Below are 14776 nucleotides of genomic sequence, written 5' to 3'. Positions count from 1 at the left end.
TTATGACCAGGCTGCTTCCTCCTGCCAGTCTAGCAGTGTTCTGCAAGACAGGGATTATCAGAGCCACTGTTTTCAGTGCCCCTCCCTTTAGCAGAGAATGCAGCCTGGACTTAAAGTTTTAGGCTCATCTCACCTGGGGCCTGGCTTCCTACTTTCCTACACAGGACATCTTAATTCGTTCCCTTATCCTTTTCTTATTGATCCATCTTCTGTGATTGGTGTCTCACTCATAATAGATCAGAAACAGAAATTAATTTTCATCCCTACTGAGTTGCGTATGTGTGAAGTATGCACAATGTTCAATCTTTCTCATAATTAGATATGAATTGCAATCATCCTGAAGTATAATTTTTTTTTAATCTACCAAATGAGAAAAAATGGAAAAGTACGGTACATCCACACAATGAAGAGCGATGTGACTGTGATGGCCAGTCCTGATTGCTACCTCGACGCATCTGGGAAGAGGGGCGCTCAGCTGAGGGATTTTCTACATCATGTTGGGCTGCGGGAATGTCTGAGGGGAAGTTTCTTGATTGCTAATTGATGTAGGAGGGCGCAGACCCCTGTGGGTGGCACCACTCCTGTGTGGGTGGGTGGGACTGGGATGAAAGGCAGCTGTGTGTGACTCGGAGCCATCAAGTGAGCAGCACTCCTTGGCAATCTCTGCTTTATTTCCTGACTCTAGGTTCCTGCTTGACCTTGAGCCTTGGCGTCCCTCGGGGATGGACTGCAGCCTATAAGGCAAATAATCCCTTCCCTCCACAAGTTGCTTTGTCATAGTGTTTTATTACAGCAAGTGAAAAGTAGCTCAAACAATGTCTACAAAAAGGAGCGTCAACAATCTCTATGAACTGATCTGAAAGATTTCTATATTGACACTGTTAAGTGAAAAACATAAACTGCGAAGCTATTTTTATACTTTCATAGTCCACTATTGTTTATGTAAAACTGAAGATTATACATGAAAACACATTGATCTGCTATCTGTTGTCAGTTACATAAAGAGTAATTTACAAGCTAAAGAGATTACTTATCTACCCAATGAATACGTGTTAAGAGAAAGAGGAGGAAAACAGCTTCTTTTGGAAATAAGATCCTGTGGCTTTAGTTCTGAGATCCAAGGCACAGGTTTCATAGACTCCAAAATGCTAACAGATAACTCAATCATTAGGATGTGAAGGAAACAAAATGGGATACATGAAACAATGACCACATCCAACTGGAGCACAAAGGAACAAATAACTGCTGGAGGAGCCAAGGAAGAGGAGAACCAATCCAAGTCACTGCAGAAATCTCACTTTGTCTAAATAAAGAAGTGAAGAAGTGTGCATTAGCCAGTGTCTCTGACTTCTACATGGACAGGAGCAAGCAGTCCAATCAAGATTATTCAAACAAACCAATACTAGTAATGAAAGTGGGTTCTTACTGTCAAAGTTAGTGTTCATATATTAACGCTAGGGTTAAAAAATACTGTGAACACAATGTTTCAGACAGACAGATGACCATAGACCAAGCTAAATATGACATGTAAGAATTCATCAATCAAAATACAGACATACATATCACTTCATGGATATGTCGGTAGCAATAAAAAGAGTTTGTCCTAGATTTCAGATCCACTAGTGAAATTTAAGATAATTCTAGACCTAAACAAAGGGATTTTATTTTTTTTAAAAAAGCAGTTCACAGGGTACAAGCAGAAAAAAATGAAAATAAGCTTATAATGTAAAAGAAATACTGAAAGAATATAGAAGAATGTGTCAAAAGAACGTAAGAACTAAAGAGAAAAAAAAGACTACGGTGAAAACTGAAAATAATAATAAAAATATAGTTAGAATCTTGGACCCTTAAACAAAATGTGAACTTAATACCCATGACTCAATACTGAAGTTAGTACTCGTTGAATAATTAATTAGGGACAAGGGATAAATTTCCTCATAGAGTATTTTGGGTAAATACACAAAGAATGCAAACACTCAAAATTCTATCAAGTAAATTCAGCAGTTTGTTAAAAAAAATAAGTATGTAATGGTTTGGGAATAAATAGGGTTTGAGCAGTCTCAAAGGATTTCCCATAATTTTTTCAATTAAAAAAGAAAATGAGAGACATTTCAGTGAGGAGGAACAGCAGATGGCAATGTAGTGATGTGGATGACAGCTTTCCTCGACACTCCGTTCTCGGTAGTCAAACAGTTGAAACATCCAAGCAGCCAGCCATCTTTTTTTTTTTTTTTTTTTCAATTAAAAAAGAAAATGAGAGACATTTCAGTGAGGAGGAACAGCAGATGGCAATGTAGTGATGTGGATGACAGCTTTCCTCGACACTCCGTTCTCGGTAGTCAAACAGTTGAAACATCCAAGCAGCCAGCCATGAAAATTATCTGTAAAGTATAGTATATTCCTTAATAAAAAACATTTCAGTTGTGAAAGGAAACAAATTATTGAATGAAGCAGCCTCATGGTAAGTTTCAATTCTTAGCTTTGAGTGACAGAGCAGGTGTGCAAACAACGGGCATCCTAATTCTACTTTATGCAGTTTCCACCAGCAAGGAAACAGTGACTACATGTGACTTACGTTTGCAGTGGCAGGTGTGGCTGGCCAAGAGGAGGAGATGCGTTATAAATTTCTGAGAATATTGTTATGACACAAGCATTCTATGTTTGGATTTTGCTGACATACAAAAATAGACGTTCTCCTAAAACACAACAAAATATGACCTCCACTGGATAATTTTTTTAAAACAACATTCAGCTGGAAAGCAGTATTTAAGAGGTGGTGTTCATTGACACCAAGTTATCAGAAACAGCTAAAACGATTTTTTTTTATCCTAAGAAAGGCAGGAGACAAAGTGTTCAGGGATTACATGTGGGGGCTGTACAGGATTTCAATTCTTCACTTGAATCAAATCAGAGCTCCTGTGTCAGGCCTGAGAATGTGAGAAAATCTGAGCTATGCAAACTGGGAGATGCAGTTGCTTATTCTCTGCAACTTGCAGAAGTGACTGTGGAGTGTTCTGCTAAAAATGAGACATCGATATATCCCCCAACTCAAGGAGCAGGAAATATTTCAGAAGAGGGGACAGAGACTGCAGAAACCAGAGGTCAGGGAGGACTGGAGTGAAGCAGCAGCTTCCATACTTGACAGGACCACGTACGTACTCATGAACTTAGAGCCACTGTGGCCTGCACAAAAGCCATACAGACCAGTCAGCATTCCTACATGGACAGGGATGGCATGGAGGGGTGCACCAGGCCCCACTCCCAGCTGAGGCTACTGTCAGTGGGTGACTGCTGAGGAAAAAGGAGTTTCTCAGGAGGGGGTGACCCTACACCCCTCCACCCCTACACCCCTCATGTACAGACAGCTCTAATTAAACTCAGTAGTGGAATGGGGCTGTAAGAAGAAGTTAGGAGGGTCTGATCAAAATATTTTGTACACATGTATGAAATTCTCAAACATTTTAAGAAACCTAAGGATGGGATTGGAGCCTCTAGCCACGTGGGCACATGGGGCTTGCAGGAAGGTGAGCAAGAACTTACCCATGTGCTGTGTGGTGCACCCCAGTGCCACAGGGACAGATGTCCCTGCGCTCAGGACTTTTCCAGAAGTTATGCTATGCATCTCTTCATCTGCTCCTTTTAAGATATCCTTTAGTTTATGCTAATGGACTAGAATAATAAAAAATAGCAAAGGATCAGTACGTCAGTCCAAAATGCAATTTCTTGAAGTAATAAGTAGAAAGATTGATTGCATTTTACATACATTATCTCAAGCTTCATTTTCTCTATATACTAAAGCAACAAATGTTTTGGATGGTCAGCTTTGTTCTCATTATACCAAGACAGAGTACATGTTTCTTTAATCTTCTGGAAACTGCACACAATGCTGATCTTCTTAAACCAAAACACCTTGTTATAACTTATCAGCAAGTTATAAAATTATTTATCTTTGGAATCAATAAATTTAAATATGCATGTATTCATATAAATATATCACATGAACATTGAAAACAACAATGACAACTTTTTTATTTATTTTTTATATGTGTGAGTGTTATGTCTGCATGTGTTTAAGTGCACCTGTGTTATGCAGTGCCTGAGGAAGACAGAAGAGGAAGTCAGATCCCCTGGAACTGGAGTTATGGACAGTCATTAGTCATCATGTGGGTGCTGGGATTCGAACCTGGGTCTTCTACAAGAATAGCCAGTGCTCTAAACTGCTGCGCCACCTCTCCAGTCCAACAATGACAACTCTTATCTGTGGTTTTATGCATCCTTCTCTGAAGCTAGCAGACAGGCAAAACCATCAAACCACATGCCAGAGATGCCCATCTATTATTTCAATGCAAAAATGTCCCAAAACTAATTCACATAATTATTCACTCAGCAGGGATCCTCATACTTCAGAGAAATATTCATTCATAAAATTAGATGTCATGACTGGGTGTAGTGTTGTTCGCTATAGTGGCCTATGCATCCAAAGCAGTAAGTTTGTAGTTATAAATGTAGTAAGGACTATGGCTACACTCTTAAACCATTCTCTCCCTCTAAAAATTTCTCGGTCATCTTCAGTTCTTTTCATTTACCCCTTTTTGACCAATCATCATTCAATAAATAACAATGATTTTATTTTGTGGTAAACAGCCTACTATGCGTACTTTTTTTTGCTAAGAATATACCTTACCAATCAGCCATGGCAGGATGCTTATGGAATTATTCACATAGAACTAGTTATTCTCTAAGAGGAAAATGATTAAATGACGTCCAAATCGTACTGGGAAATCATGTGGTTGTAACGGCTGAACTGCATAGGTAGAAAACTGAGTTTAAGAGACATTCAGGGGTTGGCCCAATTCGTTATTCATACAAATTAACCATTTGATCTTGAAAGTCATCTTTACTAATCATTCTAGTCATTATATTCAATTTCTAGTAGTTAAAATATAGAAAATCTTCATGAACATACTGCTTTTATGCTTAGAATGTCTTATTATGAGAGTTTCCTGAATGGACCATCTTTTGAATATCATAAAATTCATCAATATAAAGGACTGTAATTGTCACCTGGGATAGAATTTCAAGAGCTTACGAGTTGGTTTATATGAGAAATATTTGTAGGATAACTGGAATGCTCTGTAGTGTTAAATATGAGAAATTCAAAATATACTGTGTTTGTTTTCAAATTCAAATGTGATTGTATTTGAAGCATTAAGAATTGTCATTTTGTTGGCTACAGTAACATTAAAATTTAATAAATATGCACCAGAACAACAATATTTTTAGGAGACAGTCAGAACTTCAGATAGGATGTCAAGTGACACTTAACAGGAAGGCATAAGAGTATCAAGAAATAATTAGTAGTCTAATATTCACAAACTCTCACACTTTGGTACAAGCTTATGTTTTTTTCTTTCCAAGTTTTGTATTTAGTGTCAGGAAGGAGGAGTAGCTTAGTAACTGAAAATTATTCTCTCCCAAATGAACAGTGGTAAATATTTCTTATCACAATGGAAGATACATAAAAGAGTTCTTTCCTAAGAAATTATGTATTTGAAGTTTTCGTTTTTAAAACTGTTGATCATCCAAATTATAACGGTAGATACAAAGTTGACATTTCAGGCAAAACATTACTATATAATTTGGGTGCAATGATTTTCTTGCATGGGTTCTAGTTTGAAAGAATTAGAGTATTATTAAATTGAAAACCCATCGTCAGTAGTAAGATTTGCTCACTAAATGAACTCACAAATATATGTCTGTACTTGTTCCATGAGTCCACAGAAACTGCTATCCTAAAAGCATCTCTTGTAGACACTTCTTTATGTTCATAAAGTTGCGATGTGTTGATGTGTTACTTGCAAAAATTGTGCAAGATTTCTCTTTTGTATGTTTTCTCTTCTGCATTTGAAGAAGATTTGAACTGTAGATGAAACCATGCCAGTACGTGTTAGATTGTTGGGTTTCACAATGATGGCACTGTAACTCAGAGGACCAGTGGAGCTCTGGTTTTTTGATGAGAGAACAGCCACTGTCTCCATTAGGCATATCTTCAGGCTACGTACAGACACTGGTTTTTACCTTCAAGTTTTGCAGTGGCAAATGGAGGAACTGGACTGGGTGCTAATGTAGGCCAAGAATGGAAATTTTTCTCTGTGGTGAATAATGCAGACCAAGGATGGAGGCTTTTTCTATGGTGATGATGGAGACCTCGAATGGAGACTTTCCTCTGTGCAGTTTTGAGGAGAGTTATCTTGCGGCACTCCTCTGCCAATACACTCCCAAATTCAAAACGGAATTGGCTTTTATGGTAATTCTAATTAAATGACTGAATCTTGTGATTCAATTTTTCTCTGTGGTGAATAATGCAGACCAAGGATGGAGGCTTTTTCTATGGTGATGATGGAGACCTCGAATGGAGACTTTCCTCTGTGCAGTTTTGAGGAGAGTTATCTTGCGGCACTCCTCTGCCAATACACTCCCAAATTCAAAACGGAATTGGCTTTTATGGTAATTCTAATTAAATGACTGAATCTTGTGATTCGAGAACCTAAGAAGGCACCCCCAAGGGATCGATGGAGACCTCGAATGGAGACTTTCCTCTGTGCAGTTTTGAGGAGAGTTATCTTGCGGCACTCCTCTGCCAATACACTCCCAAATTCAAAACGGAATTGGCTTTTATGGTAATTCTAATTAAATGACTGAATCTTGTGATTCGAGAACCTAAGAAGGCACCCTTCCAAGGGATCTCCATGTTCAACCCTTGTTTGTTCTTTAAAATAATTTCATGCTATTCACCTTTAGAATTGTATTCCTTGCTTCTTGAATCTTGAATTACTGTCCTTGAAGAGTCACTATGCACTGATTTTCTCCTGTATGTAAGCCACTTCTGTGGCATTTCTAAGACAAAAGGTTTCTTTGTTTTCCATATACAATAATACTTATTTAAAATACCTTTAGACTGTATCTTATCTGAGCAACATTTTAAATTAACATTACTATTTTTCCTCAGAAATTGAAATGGACATTATTTGAATATTTTCAGATCAATACAATAGTAGCAGAAAGTTTTTCTTTAATCTTGGGAAACAGTTGGTCTTATTCTCTTCAGAAGTAAACCATTACAATTTGTGAGGTTAAAGAGATGCTGCAAGAAAGAGGTTACAGTCAATGGTTGTATTTCAATATATTTCAAGCATAAACATTATTATGTGGTTTGGGGAGGGGAAATTGGTGGGGAAAAATGAGAGGGATTGGAGGGTTGATTAAAACATTATACACATGTACAATATTCTCAAACACTAATTTTTTTAATTTGTTATTTTTAATTTATGTGTATGAGTATGTTGCCTGCATTATGTTAAGTGCACCCATGTCGTGCAATATCCGTAGAGGTCAGAAGTCAGCATCGTGTTACCCTGGAGTTATGGATGGTTGTTAGCTGCCATGTTGGTGCTGGGAATTGTGCCTGGGCCCTCTGCAAGAGCATCCAGTGCTCTTAACTGCTGAGTCATCTTTCCAGCCCCCTTAACTTTTTTTAAGAACATGAAAGAGGACTTTATTAATAGTGTGTTTATCTCCTTCCCTAAAATAGTGACTTTTTGGAATGAACACAGAAGAAAGGGTTAGCCTGACTCTGGATGAAATCAATGTAAAAATCAAGTCTAGGCCTGCTAGAAGACAGTTACTACCCCTGGTCTCATTTCCATGGGCAACACCAGAGAAAAGCACAGCTTCAGCCTCCTTCCCTTTCTCCTATGCTGGAAACCCTGAAATCCCCTAGGTTTTAACATTTTTAAATGGATTGTAGTTAATGCATTGACATACTATTGGTAAAGACTTATTCCAGTGATATGAGCTATAAATATTATTTTCTGGTAATATTACCTTTTAACATCTTCGAAGTGCCTTGAGGTAAAATATCTAACTTTATTATATCAATCCTTTTCTATTTTAATTTTAATTTTATTTTATTGATTTTTTTGTGTGTATTTCATACAGAACATCTCAAACAACCTTAATGATTTTATACCTCCATTCCCCACTGGCACTCTCCCATAATCCCTCTCTTCCCACTGGAGCCCATATACTCTGTCATCCTTGTTACTGCTCACTGTGTTGCCAGTGACGTCAGCTGTTCCCCGGTGCATGTCTATCCGCTGAGTCTAGTCAGCCTATCTAGCGTCCCTTGTTTTAGGAAGATCAGCTCTTCTTCATCTAGCAGCAATCAGTTACTAACGTTCCTTTAAATAAGATTGGGGTCTGCTGTTCATTTTCCCAGATCTGTGCTGAGTTACTGTCTGCCTGAGGTTGCATGGAACTTGGCATATGCAGACACGTATGCTATAGACTCATATGAGCAGGTTCTCAGGAGCTTATAGGACTCTGTTTCCATACAGTCATGCACCTCCTCCCTCACTCTTACACTATTTCTGCCCCATCTTCCTCAATAGTCTCTGAGCCTCGGGTGGGTGAAGTTTAATAAAGGGGTCCTGTCTGAGGACCACCATTTAGCAGACCCTTGATCTCTACACTTTGGCCATTTGTGACATTTTGTGTTCCTGGTCCTCGGCTGCATGAGGGAGCTTCATGACTGAGAACTGATCCTTAGTGTCCTCTTCTTTATCCCTGTTCTGTGTTCCATGAGCTGTAGGTGAAGAGGTTGCATTGCATATGTACCCCTTAGGCCTGGGCAACTCATAGACAATGTCTGTGTGTGACTAGTAGTAGTACTTGCTATTAGTCTCTGACTGGAGCAAAATGAACTTCTTGGTGACTGGGATATTTGTCTGTAAATATAAGGACACATATTTTGCACATAGTAAAAAATCACATTTAGTTTCCTACCTTTGATTGGGCTTTTGGTCAAATTAGGTAGCTGTTATTGCCCCCAAGATAAAAGGGCCACTACTGCACCAATGTCCTATGCTGTGCTGGCCACTGTTACGGTTATTTGGTCTTGAAGCTGGTGCTGGACCATCCATGGTTGTTTTCCCTTGGCACTTCCATATCCTTCTACAAAGCTTTGGAGGCTCACTTCAGGGGAAGTGGCTTCCAGGTCAGTTACAGCTTGATTTCTCCAAATCCTGTGTCCAACATATGTTCTATCTTCGGCATAGGGCCTTGCCTTCAAGCTATGGGAGGCCACCAGGGGCTGCGGCAATAGCTTGAGTAATTCTTAGAGTCTCTTGGACCACACTGTACAAAAATTCAAAGGAAAGTATCTCCTGTTTGGCACTGTTTCTTATTATGTAGCTTTTAGTTATAAGCATGGACTCATATAGAGATAATGTATGTATAATTTCTCATTAGGTTGTTGGACTAATATGGTTCCCTCTGGTTTTTTAAAACTACCTAGACATTATTTATCTCTCTCACTGTCTAACCCTACCACCATGGTTTCCCCAAGTAAAATGCCCTCATTTTTCCCCTTTCTCCCTTGATAATACCCTTCTCCTCTGGTCCCATATCTCTTGAGCTCCTTCTTTCCCTTTATCCCTAAGATTCCTTGTATAATCTTCCCACCCCCCATTCCATTTAAATAGCCCAGTTGATCTATGGGTCTATTTTTGTGCTAGTACCATGTTGTTTTTATGACTATAGCTCTGCAATACAGTTTGAAGTCTGGTATAGTAATCCCCCAAGCATTGCTCTTAGTGCTCAGGGTTGTTTGGCTATCTGAGGTCTTTTGTGCTTCCATTTGAATTCTTAAGATGGTTTTCTCCAATTCTGTGAAGAATGTCATGGGGATTTTGATTGTCATTGCATTGAATCTATAAGTGGCTTTTGGTAGGTTGGTCATTTTCACAATATTAATTCTTCTAATCCATGAGCATGGGAGGTCCTTCCATCTTCTGATGTCTTCCTCAATCTCTTTCTTTAAAGATGTAAAATTTTCATTGTAGAGCTCTTTAATGTCTTTGGTCAGGTTTATTTCAAGATATATTTTTAAGGCTATTGTGAAAAGGAGTGTTTCCATGTGCTCTTACTCTGATTGTTTGTTATTGGTATACAGAAAGGCTACAGACTTTCATAGATTAATTTTGTAACCTGCCACTTTACTGAATGTGTTAATCATTTCTAGGTGTTTTCTAGTGGACTTTTTGGCATCTCTTAGACATATCACATCTTCTGCAACAAGGGATAATTTGAGCTCTACTTTTCCAATTATTACTCCTTTAATTACCTTCTCTTGTCTTACTGCTCTTGCAAGAGTTTCATGCACTGTGTTAAAAAAGAGTAGAGATAGTGGACAGCCTTGTCTGGTTCCTGATTTTAATGGGAATGCTTCCAGTTTTTTTCACATTTAGAATGATGTTGGCTGTGGGTTTGTTATATATAGCTTTAATTTTTTGACATATGTTCCCTCCAGTCTAATTGCCTCTAGGACTTTGAGCATAAATACATGTTGAATTTAGTCAAAGGCCTTCTCTGCATCTATTGAGATGACCATGTGGTACTTGTTTTGAGTCCATTTATATGATTTATGACTTTTATTGACACATATATTGAACCATCCCTGAATCACTGAAATAAAGCTGACTTGTTCATGGTGGACAATCTTTTTGATGTGTGTCTGTATGTGGTTTGCAAGTATTTTGTTGAGAATTTTGGCATCTATGTTCATTAAGGATATGGGTCTATAATTTTCTTTTTTGGTTGTATCTTTACCTGGTTTGGGTATTACAGTGATGCTGGCTTCATAGAAAGAATTTGGAAGTACTCCCTCTGATTCTGTCTTTTTGAATAAATTAAATAGTATTTAATACAGATCTTATTTAAATGTCTGGTAGAATTCTGCTGTAAATCCATCTGGTCCTGGACTTTTTTTAGTTGGGAGGTTTTGTATTACTGTTTAATTTTCTTTGTGTTGTGGGTCTGTTTAACTGTTGATCACTTCTTTGTTTAGTTTTGGTGACTCCCATGATTTTAGATACCTGTCCATTTCTTTTAAGTTTTAAAATTTAGTAGCGTATAGGTTTTTAAAGTATTCCCTTATAATGTTCTGGATCTTTTTGGTGTCTGTTGTGATGTTTCCCTTTTCATCTCTGATTTTGTGGATTTGGATTTGCTCTTTCTTTCTTTTGATTAACTGGGCTAAGGGTCTGTCAATCTTGCTCATCTTTTCAAAGAACCAACTCTTGAATTCGTTGATTCTTTGTATTGTTTTCTTTGTTTCTATTTATTAATTTCTGCTCTGATTTTTGTTATTTCTTCTTGTCTTCTGGTGTTGGGTTTCATTTGTTGTTGCTTTTCAAGTGTCTTGAGTTGCAATGTTAAGTCATTTATTTATGTTCCTTCTGATTTTTTAATGTGGGCACTTAGAGCTAAGGACTGCTTTCAACTTGTCCAAGAGGTTTTGTTGTATTATATTGTCTTTTTCATTTAGTTCCAGGAATACTTTCATTTCTTTCTTAATTTTTCCTTTGATCAATTCATCATTCAAGAGTGTGTTGTTCAATCTCCATGTGTTCATGTAGTTACTAGGGTTTCTTCCAGTGTTGATTTTAAGCTTTATTGCATTGTGGTCTGATAGAATACATGGAATTATTTCAATCTTTTTGTATTTGTGGAGACTTGTTTTGTGCCCCAGTATGTGATTGATTTTGGAGAAAGTTCCATGGGACACTGAATAGAAAGTATATTCTTTGGTGCTTTGGTGGAACATTCAGTAGCTGTCTGTTAGGTCCATTTGATGTATGATATTGTTTAATTCAGATGTCTTGCTATTAATTCTGCCCTGTTGCTCTATCAAATGGAGACAATGGGGTATTGAAGTCCCCTACTATTACTGAGTTGGGGTTAATTTGTCTTAAAGTACTGTAGTACTGTTTTTATGGAGTTGGGTGCACAGGATTTTGGTGATTGTAGTATCTTCTAGTTCAATTGTTCTTTTGGTCAGAATGAAGTGGGCCTCTTCATCTCTTCTGATTAGTTTTAGTTTGAAGTCTATTTTGTCAGATACTGGAATTTCAACTCCTCCTTTTTTCTTGGTACCATTTGCTTGGAATATTTTTTTCCATCCTTTCACCTTAAGGTAGTGCTATCCTTGAAAATGAGATGGGTTTCTTGCAGACAACAAAAAAATGGGTTTTGTGTCTTAATCCATTCAAGTAGTCTGTGTCTTTTGACTGGGGAGTTCAGTCCATTGATATTTAAAGTTATTAATGAAGGAGGTGTATTGATTCCTGTCGTTTTGATTTCTGTTCACATTCTTGGTTAGCTGTGCATTTCCACAGTTATACCTTCATTAAGTTTCTTTGTGTTACCCCTTAGGCATAGTCGTTCCTTTCTTCTGCTCTTTGTATTGCTTCAAGAACTCTCTGAAGAGCTGGTTTTGTGGACACGAATTCTTTCAGCCTATTTATATCATGGAAAATTTTTCTTTCCCCTTCGACTGTAATAGACATTTTGGCTGGGTAAGTAATCTGGATTGGAATCTGTGGTCATTTAGAACTGGGAATACTTTGGTCTAGGCTCTTCTGGCTTTCAGTGTTTGCATTGAAAAGTCAGCTGTAATTCTGATGGGTTTTCCTTTATATGTGACTATTTTTTGCAGCTTTCAGTATTCTTTGTTCTATATGCTTAGTGTTTTAGTATGATGTACCATGGATAGCTTCTTTTCTGGTCCTGTCTATTGGTATTCTATGTGCTTCTTGTATTTGTACGGGCATGCCTTTCTTTAAATTGGGGAAATTTTCTTGTACAATCCTGTTGAAGATCTGGTCCATACCATTATCCTGAAATTTTATTCTTCCTCTATGCCTGTGATGCTTAAGTTTGGCTTTTTTATGGTGTCACACAACTCCTGCATATTCCATTCCTGCGTTTTCTTAAATTTTTCACAGTCTTTGCTTGAGTGGTATAATTTGTCCACTTTATCTTCCAGTCTTCATATTCTGTTTTTCGTTTCATTCAGCCTATTGGTGAGGCTTTCTCCTGTGGTTTCCAATTGCTTTTTGAGTGTTTCACCTCCTTCTTCATTACAGCCTGAGTATTCTTCAATATTTCTAACTCTTTTCTGAATTCATTCAGAAGTTTAGCAGTTTATCCCTACCTTCTTTCAGTTCTTTGATTTCTTTTTCTGTGTTCTTTAAATTCACTGAATTCTTTTAACATGTTTATAATTTGTTCTTTTGAATTCCATGTCTTGTGTTATCTCTAGGGGATTCTCATTGTACTCCTCTACAGGACTGTTGGTACTTGGTGGATATATATTATTTGGGTTTTTCATGGTTTTTTTTTTTGCTGTGGCTTTGACATGTGGATTTCTTTTGTAGTTTCTGATTCTTGTATGAGACTCAAGCTTCCCTTTGTTGAGTTTAAGTCTGCTTCTGTTTGTAAACTTTATGCGCCATTGTGGTGTACTTGTTGGGCTTAAAACGCTGGTTGGTCTAAGCTTCAGATTCTCTTTGGATTTTATATTGGAGGGGCCAGATAGCTTTCATGCTCCTCAGGAGTTCCCACGGAGGCCCATGTCTGATGAGGATCAGATGCTCTCAGGCTTCCTCCTAAGGTCTGGATGCCTCTGGTCAGGAGGCACAGAACAATTTGGGAGGCTTGCTAGGTAAAGGTAGGATTCAAGACTCTCAGGCAGGGAGAGAAGGATGCTGGTCTCAGGAATCCAGGGCAAGCAGGGAAGGAGTCTGGTCTCAGGAATCCCAGGAATGTTGTTGCATAGGGCAGCCAGGGATGAAGGCTGGTCTCAGTTGTACAAAGGTGAGTTGGGGGATGGACAGGATTTCAGGGCTCCAGGGGACTAGACTGCTGAGGAATTGGGTTGGTCTGGGTTCAAAGGATCAGGAAGCAGTGTGGAATTTGGGCCAAGAGGGTAGTCCAGAGGTCTGACATGCCAAGAGAAGAAATGTACCAGTGCCCATGCTAGGAGGGGAGCTGGGATGTGGTAGCTGGGAGGGTGGATGAGGTTGTGGGAGTCAAGGTGCAGTGGGCAGGTTCAAACTTACCCAGGAAGGATGCTGGCCTCAGGAATTCCAGGCAGGTTGTGGAATGGGACAGCCAGGGATGAAGCCTGGTCTCAGGGGTACAAATGTGAGGTGGGGAGGGGACAGGCTTTGAGGGCTCCAGGGGACTAGACTGAGAAATTGGTTTGGTCTGGGAGCAAAGGATCAGAAAGCAATGGGGAGTCTGGGTCAAGAGGGGAGTCCAGAGGTCTGTGGTGCCGTGAGAAGTAGGCCAGTGCCCACACTAGGAGGCAAGACAGGATGTGGGTTATATCAATCCTTTTTACACTGACTATTTTGCTTAGGGTTGGGAATAAGTCTTTCTCTGCCGTTAAATCGAGATGTTTTGCTTCTACATCTCCCAAAAATGTAGTGGTGTTGCTTTTGATATTTAGCTTTCAATTTCACTGTGATAATAAAGCACAATAATCTAATAAACACCAGCAAAATCTCAATAATGAAGGATCACAAATGGCTTTTCTACAGTGGACACTCACATGAAGCAATGTAGAGCACTTATTAGTAATTACAGAAATGAAAACCAAAATGCCAAAACGGTACAGCTCCCAGGACACATTGATATGATGAATTTTTTTAAGCTTGACAGTTCCACATACCAGTGATGGTGTGAAACAAGTTCTTATTATTTAGTTCTGATTCTGAGATCAAGCCTGAGATACATGCCCCACAATGTAACTGCCAACAAGATTAGGAAATAACTCTTATTTAATATATCAGCACCCAAAGCCACTGTAGAAAATTGTCACAGAGACACTTTTACACACATATGCTACAGACACCACTTTTTAAATAATATA

The 14776-nt window shown here is 38.5% G+C and overlaps 1 long non-coding RNA gene across 1 annotated transcript in view; it reads right to left on the bottom strand.

Moving 5' to 3' along the window:
* Nucleotides 1–2248: 2248 nt before the first annotated feature.
* Nucleotides 2249–14776, bottom strand: part of LOC115071767 — a 13418-nt gene continuing 890 nt past the window's right edge. The window contains exons 2-3 of the long non-coding RNA XR_003850845.1: nucleotides 3541–3669; nucleotides 2249–2381 (exon numbers count right to left, since the gene is read on the bottom strand). This is a non-coding gene — a long non-coding RNA (uncharacterized LOC115071767). The remainder of the gene's footprint in view (nucleotides 2382–3540; nucleotides 3670–14776) is intronic.

Source organism: Nannospalax galili, unplaced genomic scaffold (genome assembly GCF_000622305.1).
Source record: "Nannospalax galili isolate Female #2095 unplaced genomic scaffold, S.galili_v1.0 scaffold1081, whole genome shotgun sequence".
In the NCBI taxonomy this organism is placed as follows: Eukaryota; Metazoa; Chordata; class Mammalia; order Rodentia; family Spalacidae; genus Nannospalax; species Nannospalax galili.
This window is presented reverse-complemented; position numbering and strand designations above follow the sequence as displayed.